This window comes from Ambystoma mexicanum, chromosome 6q (assembly GCF_040938575.1).
Source record: "Ambystoma mexicanum isolate Mex_15411 chromosome 6q, UKY_AmexF1_1, whole genome shotgun sequence".
NCBI lineage: Eukaryota > Metazoa > Chordata > Amphibia > Caudata > Ambystomatidae > Ambystoma > Ambystoma mexicanum.
Genome location: NC_090937.1, coordinates 786703329 through 786711548, shown reverse-complemented (window position 1 = coordinate 786711548; position 8220 = coordinate 786703329). Strand labels below are relative to the sequence as shown.

General features: G+C 55.0%; 1 long non-coding RNA gene across 1 annotated transcript; it reads right to left on the bottom strand.

The window, feature by feature from the left end:
- Nucleotides 1–264: 264 nt before the first annotated feature.
- On the bottom strand, nt 265–1396 carry LOC138515554 (uncharacterized). Its single transcript, XR_011282073.1, has 3 exons — nt 1291–1396; nt 675–719; nt 265–579 (listed from the first exon to the last, which is right to left on the bottom strand). It is a non-coding gene; the product is annotated as an uncharacterized lncRNA (long non-coding RNA).
- Between the last annotated feature and the right edge of the window lie 6824 nt (nt 1397–8220).

Sequence of the window (8220 nt, the reverse complement as noted above, 5' to 3'; positions counted from 1 at the left end):
CCACTAATCGGGTTATAACACACCACAAACCCGTTGTTGCCAACAGGGATTCCTCCCTGCACTCCTACAGGAAAACAGCCCATTAAAAATGGCGATGACCATTATTTCTTAAATTTGATTTCAAAAGACATTAAATCCAAAGAAAAAACTTTTTAATACAAACAATGTTAAATCTACACCTGCGATTATCTATTACAGAATCTTACATAAACTCATATGTGCTTAAATGACAGCTTGGCGATGACAAAGAAGCATCCCCCGTTCTGTATTGTCAAAATATTATTTGTCACTTTTACAAAAAATCAAACAGTGATGAACAGAATGTTAACCATCTTATACACCCATGGTGTCGAATATTCACCACATATATCAAAACATATATCATAAACAGTTATCAACACATGCGGGATCTCTCTAACTGCAGCCCTATCCACATGTCTCCCTGTTTCTACTATATGGGCTCCAAACGTTGTCTTTCAATGACCAGCTTAAAGCTGACGTGCTTCGGAATTAATTTCCTGCTTCAGAGCATATGGAGCTAGAATTTATTTTTCTTTTCTCTTTGAGATTGTGCTGTGCCTGTAAATATAACAAGTACTATATCAGATTTCCAAAGTATATCCGACTATTTAATGACATGTTAGACTTTGTAGAGTTCATTTCATATTACTGACCTGTGTGACGTTTTCTACAGTGTACCGTCCTGTTGTCTACAAACTCTACAAAAATAGAGAGGAGAGGGGGGATAAGAATCTATTAAAGACCCATCAATTCTGTGTCTCAAAGACAGCTAAGCTTCCTATCTCTATTGAGATCTTGTATAATGACACCTGAAGACTTAAAATAAACACTACTCAACCGCTTTGTGAGTTGCCCCATGTAGGCGGAGGTGATTTTGCTTCAGTAATACAGTACAACAATGGTTGAAGTGCTGAAAAATAAAAAAAATTACAGCATTGACCTACACCAATAGACCCATGGCGCTTAAAATGTATTGCCCACATTACAAGATATAAAAACTTGTATGAAGTCATCAATTCTATAGAGCAAAAGTGCCCGCATTGTGTGAAGCGTTCTAATTAACTCCTTCATCTTATGCTGGATTCACGGGGAGGAGTGTTTTAGCACTTCCCCACTACATCTGTGAACATTCTCCTCCATTCCATATAATCAGTCTAGCCCCGTGTGCAATACACTGACTCGTCAGTCAGTGTATGCCACATGCCGCTGCTCTCAGTGTGGCCCCTTATGGCCCGCTTCCTATTGTTCCTCTGTGTGTCTCTTACTTACGCAAGTAACATCTCGTCACTTTGATCAAACAAAGCGTCTATCCGAGATTAGACCGCCGATCCATGGCGCAGCTACTGGAAGTATATTTATCATTTGTTATGGGAACGTGGCGCATGCGCATTAATTAGACCGCCGTGTCATGGCGCGGCTAACAGAAGTGTATTTGTCGGTTGTTATGGAAATGCAGCACATGCGCATAGCGCTCTCTGCACCCCCATGTTAATGTGGGCAACATTCCTAACGTGTCTGGTCTACAGTATTGTAGCATGGTGGGAGAAATGGAACCAGAGGACCCGATGGTCTCTCCTGCGTGCCCCCAAACCTAACATGCAAAGTTTTTATTTTGAATTTTGTTAAATCGCATATCTTGTGACTGATTGAAAATTACGTGGTCCGTATTTAAGATGTGCTCTTTATTGAAATCTGATGCCAAGTTCAAAATATAGCAGTAATGAAAAGAGGTGGTAAATAATAGGGGAAGGGAAAGACATCCACCGGTCTGATCAATGCAGATAGTCAGCCACAACTGAATATAAAAGAATGTTCTCTCAGCACAATAATAAACATTCCAATTGAACATTCTAAACGGAGTGAAACTCACCTGCATGTAATGAATACAAAGCATAACACATCTTCCCCCTATAACATTTAACAATTAATCTATAACAGTGTAAGTTAATCGAAAAATGCATATAATTAATTGCGTATAATTCACATCAATGAAGTTATACTACCCTTCCATAACAAATTCACACACCATCACATATGAACACTACCATAACCAACAAAACTGTGGCAGGCCAATAGCACCAGAACTTACAAACCGGGAACCAGCCCCCAATCTTAATCCAAGACAAAAACCACCAACATACTCACAGGCCGATTCATGGAATAATTAGCGCGGCGCAAGTGGGCAAAAACGTGCGAATCGCAGTGCAATTGCGAAAATCGCACGAAAAGCAGCGCACGTCGATTCATGGAAGGCCGTGCGCGAGAAAACCAGCGGATGTGCGATAAAAAAGTGCGCGGCGCACGTTGGCGCACAGGCCATCTAACAGCGTGCGCCAGGTCACAGCGAAAATCGCACAGGCCACAGCGAAATTCGCACATAGCGCGGCGCACGCAACAAAAGTAGGCGGAACACGGGCGTAACACTCGGAATGGGGAACAACTTGCCGAAACGTGGGCGTCACGGGGGAAGTACAGGGCACAAGTGCGCGGAACGCCCACACGCTCGCCTAAAACTCGTATTCATGGAATAGAATAGGGCAAAAAAGCGCACGCTCAAACTAGCGCACAGGCACAAACACGACCGCCACAAGAAAGCAGGCGGTAGCGTCTCTGCGGCTGTAAGAAATGTGCGCCAAAAGGTGCGCCAACAAATAGCACCTATATACTGCCATGATGAATGTCCCATACTGTGGCCCTCCAGGAAAAATGACGTGCAAAGGGGTACCCACAAACACGGACACCCGCTGACAAAAAATACGTGTGCGTGTATACCGGGGTGCGCGGGAAGTCTAACACGCGATTTCAGCAGGGTACGTGCATCACAGGGGTTCGCGTGAAGTTCCTCACGCGATCGGGCCTGGGGGAGCGTGCTACGTGTATTTCAGGGGTTCGCGTGAAGTTTCACACGCGATCGGGCCTGGGGGAGCGGGCTACGTGTATTACAGGGGTTCGCGTGAAGTTCCTCACGCGATCGGGCCTGGGGGAGCGGGCTACGTGTATTACAGGGGTTCGCGTGAAGTTCCTCACGCGATCGGGCCTGGGGGAGCGGGCTACGTGTATTTCAGGGGTTCGCGTGAAGTTTCACACGCGATCGGGCCTGGGGGAGCGGGCTACGTGTATTACAGGGGTTCGCGTGAAGTACCTCACGCGAACGGGCCTGGGGGAGTGTGCTACGTGTATTTCAGGGGTTCGCGTGAAGTTTCACACGCGATCGGGCCTGGGGGAGCGGGCTACGTGTATTACAGGGGTTCGCGTGAAGTTCCTCACGCGATCGGGCCTGGGGTAGCGGGCTACGTGTATTACAGGGGTTCGCGTGAAGTTCCTCACGCGATCGGGCCTGGGGGAGCGGGCTACGTGTATTCCAGGGGTGCGCGTGAAGTTCCACACGCGAATAGCCTGGGCGCGTGTATTTCAGGGGTGCGCGTGAAGTTCCACACGCGAATAGCCTGGGGGCGCGTGTATTCCAGGGGTGCGCGGGAAGTTCCACACGCGAATAGCCTGGGCGCGTGTATTTCAGGGGTGCGCGGGAAGTTCCACACGCGAATAGCCTGGGCGCGTGTATTTCAGGGGTGCGCGGGAAGTTCCACACGCGAATAGCCTGGGCGCGTGTATTTCAGGGGTGCGCGGGAAGTTCCACACGCGAATAGCCTGGGCGCGTGTATTTCAGGGGTGCGCGGGAAGTTCCACACGCGAATAGCCTGGGGGCGCGTGTATTTCAGGGGTGCGCGGGAAGTTCCACACGCGAATAGCCTGGGCGCGTGTATTTCAGGGGTACGCGGGAAGTTCCACACGCGAATAGCCTGGGCGCGTGTATTTCAGGGGTGCGCGGGAAGTTCCACACGCGAATAGCCGGGGCGCGTGTATTTCAGGGGTGCGCGGGAAGTTCCACATGTGATTTGACAGTGTGGGTCCTCCCAGGTGTACCCTGTACACCCTCCACGGCCCCTGCAGGCAGCCCACACCACAGGGGACTACCCTGCATCCCTGGTCATGTCCCGCAGGCAGCCCACCCACCATGGGCATGCCCCCCAGCAAAGGCACATGTCTCCTTGAACTAATGAACACCAACTCATGTCCCCTTGCACCCCCACCCCCCAGCACTGTGGGGCACCTGCCAGCAGGCCCCCACCCATGTCCAACTCATGTCCCCCACCACCCCCACCCCCCAGCACTGTGGGGCACCTGCCAGCAGGCCCCCACCCATGTCCAACTCATGTCCCCCACCACCCCCACCCCCCAGCCACCAGGGTCACCCTCCACCAGGCCCCCACTCATGTCTCCCACCACCCCCAAACCCCAGCAGTGCAGGGTCACCCTCCACCAGGCCCCCACTCATGTCTCCCACCACCCCCACCCCCCAGCCACCAGGGGCACCCTCCACCAGGCCCCCACTCATGTCTCCCACCACCCCCACCCCCCAGCCACCAGGGTCACCCTCCACCAGGCCCCCACTCATGTCTCCCACCACCCCCAAACCCCAGCAGTGCAGGGTCACCCTCCACCAGGCCCCCACTCATGTCTCCCACCACCCCCACCCCCCAGCCACCAGGGGCAGCCTCCACCAGGCCCCCACCCATGTCTCCCACCACCCCCACCCCCCAGCACTGTGGGGCACCTGCCAGCAGGCCCCCACCCATGTCCAACTCATGTCTCCCACCACCCCCACCCCCCAGCCACCAGGGGCACCCTCCACCAGGCCCCCACTCATGTCTCCCAGCACCCCCACCCCCCAGCCACCAGGGTCACCCTCCACCAGGCCCCCACTCATGTCTCCCAGCACCCCCACCCCCCAGCCACCAGGGTCACCCTCCACCAGGCCCCCACTCATGTCTCCCACCACCCCCAAACCCCAGCAGTGCAGGGTCACCCTCCACCAGGCCCCCACTCATGTCTCCCACCACCCCCACCCCCCAGCCACCAGGGTCACCCTCCACCAGGCCCCCACTCATGTCTCCCACCACCCCCACACCCCAGCAGTGCAGGGTCACCCTCCACCAGGCCCCCACTCATGTCTCCCAGCACCCCCACCCCCCCAGTCACCAGGGGCAGCCTCCACCAGGCCCCCACCCATGTCTCCCACCACCCCCAGCCACCAGGGTCACCCTCCACCAGGCCCCCACTCATGTCTCCCACCACCCCCAAACCCCAGCAGTGCAGGGTCACCCTCCACCAGGCCCCCACTCATGTCTCCCACCACCCCCACCCCCCAGCCACCAGGGTCACCCTCCACCAGGCCCCCACTCATGTCTCCCACCACCCCCACCCCCCAGCCACCAGGGGCACCCTCCACCAGGCCCCCACTCATGTCTCCCACCACCCCCACCCCCCAGCCACCAGGGTCACCCTCCACCAGGCCCCCACTCATGTCTCCCACCACCCCCAAACCCCAGCAGTGCAGGGTCACCCTCCACCAGGCCCCCACTCATGTCTCCCACCACCCCCACCCCCCAGCCACCAGGGGCAGCCTCCACCAGGCCCCCACCCATGTCTCCCACCACCCCCACCCCCCAGCACTGTGGGGCACCTGCCAGCAGGCCCCCACCCATGTCCAACTCATGTCTCCCACCACCCCCACCCCCCAGCCACCAGGGGCACCCTCCACCAGGCCCCCACTCATGTCTCCCACCACCCCCACCCCCCAGCACTGTGGGGCACCTGCCAGCAGGCCCCCACCCATGTCCAATCCATGCCCCTCTGCACCTGGGTCCCAACATTCCCCAATCATGTCCGTAATGCCCATCCTCCCCTGCCAAAAGGCCCAACCAACTATCACACCCACCCACATATCAAAGGCAATTACATGTTACACCCCCAATTTAAATAATGCAATTGAACACATGTCTGTCACACACAATGGCTGCAAGTGAATGACAAAACACCCAACATGACATGCCTGAAAGCAATGAGATGATACGACACATTGAAGAATAAAAAAAATAATGTATTGAACAGCAAGTAGAATGGAAATGAAATAAGAAAAAACACAAAGCAAATCAAACAAAACAAGATGAATGTCCAAGAAAATAATCTGAAAAATAAAAATAAGCCAACGAAGAACCATGAAGAAGATCATCCTGGGTCCATGAGCCCAACCAAATTAAACCTAACTATGACTACTAACTAAAAACTGAACTATATACAAAAAAGTGGTGCATTGTCCAATCGCTACCAAAAAAAATCAAAAAAACAAAGGAAACCTAAACCTAACTATACAACTATATACAAAGGCAGCGGGCTATTCGGACGGCTCACTGGTTGTTGTCATGGGCCAGGGCATCATCGAACTCCTGGTCAATGGCTTGGAGGCGGGCATGTTCCCTGGCCCCGAGGTCCCGCAGGGTTAACGCAGTGTCAAGCTCAAACTCCCTGCGAAGACCCTCGAGGCACTCAGCCCGCCTCAGCGCCCTCCGCATGGAGTCCTCCGCCCTGACCATCGTGAGCCGTTCCTCCTCTGCCCGCTGCCGCTCCGCACCTATCCGCTGGCACAACCGCTCCCACACGGAAGCCACTCCCATTCCAGGGATCTCCTGCCCTCCGGCCGATGCCTGCACCCCTGATGTTGATGGCCCCGAGCCATGATGCCTCCCACGTTGAGCCTGCTGCTGCCTCCGACGCAACTGCCTGTGCCAGCACGACGGCATCCAGGCTGATGGAAACCACCGACGCCGTCGTGCACGTGCCCTGCCCGATGATGCCGTCACATCCTCCATCTGCTGGGGTCCAGTTGCTCTGGTGTCCACCCCTGCTGGATCACTGACTCCCGACTGTGGCAGGGATGGGATCCCCACCGAGCTGGCTGCATTGGTCGGGGCAGGTCCACAGGGGGCCCTGGTGGCATCTGGGCTGGAAGACGGCAAGGAGAACGACTGGTGGATAGCCTGCACAGAGGAGGAGAGGGCCGCCACATTGGCCAACACATGCAGGAAACCCCCGAACATGGCCGATCCCAATTGGGCCACGTCGGCACGGTGCACTTCGTGATGCCGTGCGTGCTCCTCCCGGGAAGCACGCACGGCATCACGAATCACAGCCGTGCGCATCGCGACCCCAATCAGGACCTTCTCCGCACGGCCAGGGGTTCCCACGTCCGCAGGTGGAGGGGAGTCAGGTGACATGGACATCCCCTCTACCTGCGGACAGTCCTGGGACGGGGCATCCCTGCTGGTGCATGGTGGTGCACTCACAGGGTCAGGGACAGCGACATGCACAGGCCCCTCCACGGTGACCTGTGCTGCCTCCTGCCCCTGGCCCTGGATTGCACCACTTGCACCAGCAGGGATGCCCCCACCAGGCCCCATGTGTGCCCCAGTGGCGGCCTCCTCCTCCTCTGTGCAAACCACCAACCTGGATGGCTCCTCACCGTCTCCCACCGTAGCAGGCCCCTGTGGGGGCTCACCCACCCCTTCCGCTGCAGCCGTGGGGGCATCCCCGCCGCCTTGCTCCACAGCGCCGTCTCCGCCCTCCTCTTCACTAGCCGCTGCGTAGAGGGAGACAAAGAACACAAGCATCAGGGCACTGTACAATGGTCCCCTAGACAGGAAGCAATAGCAGATGAGCACCACTGTCAAAGTACACTTCCATCATGTCCCTACACAACACATGGGTCAGTCCAGGCAAAACACACACAGTAACAGGCATGGTGCATGCCATGGACATTTCCATGCATGTCCAATGGACTCTTGGAACATTCAATGATATGTAACTCACATGCATCATGGCTCATGCCTATCACATGCACACACTTCACCTCAGTCACATCCATCTGGCCCCAAACACACCAAACACAGCGGATACAAGGGTAATTTGGCTGCTTTACTGAATCTGTGCATTGTCACACACATGTGTCATGCATCCATGGCATGCACAAGTCACAGACACGCAGGTCAGGCACACAGACATGGCTACCATATATGTACCTGGCATCAGCACCCATCCCTCACCCCCACCCATGTCCAGGTACAGAGACTGGCATGCTCTCATGTTCAAAATCTGCATAGGGCTCCCCATGCGGCATTTCAACACATGCAACAACCATGTGGGTCACACATCACTGGTCGCACATGCATTACCATGATGTCCCTGCACACATACATGCATACATGGCCTATGGCACACATACAGGCAAGTATCATAGAACCAGCACACCGCAACATGCCCTGTCTCCCACAGTAATGCATGGACACTTACCGCTCAACTCCA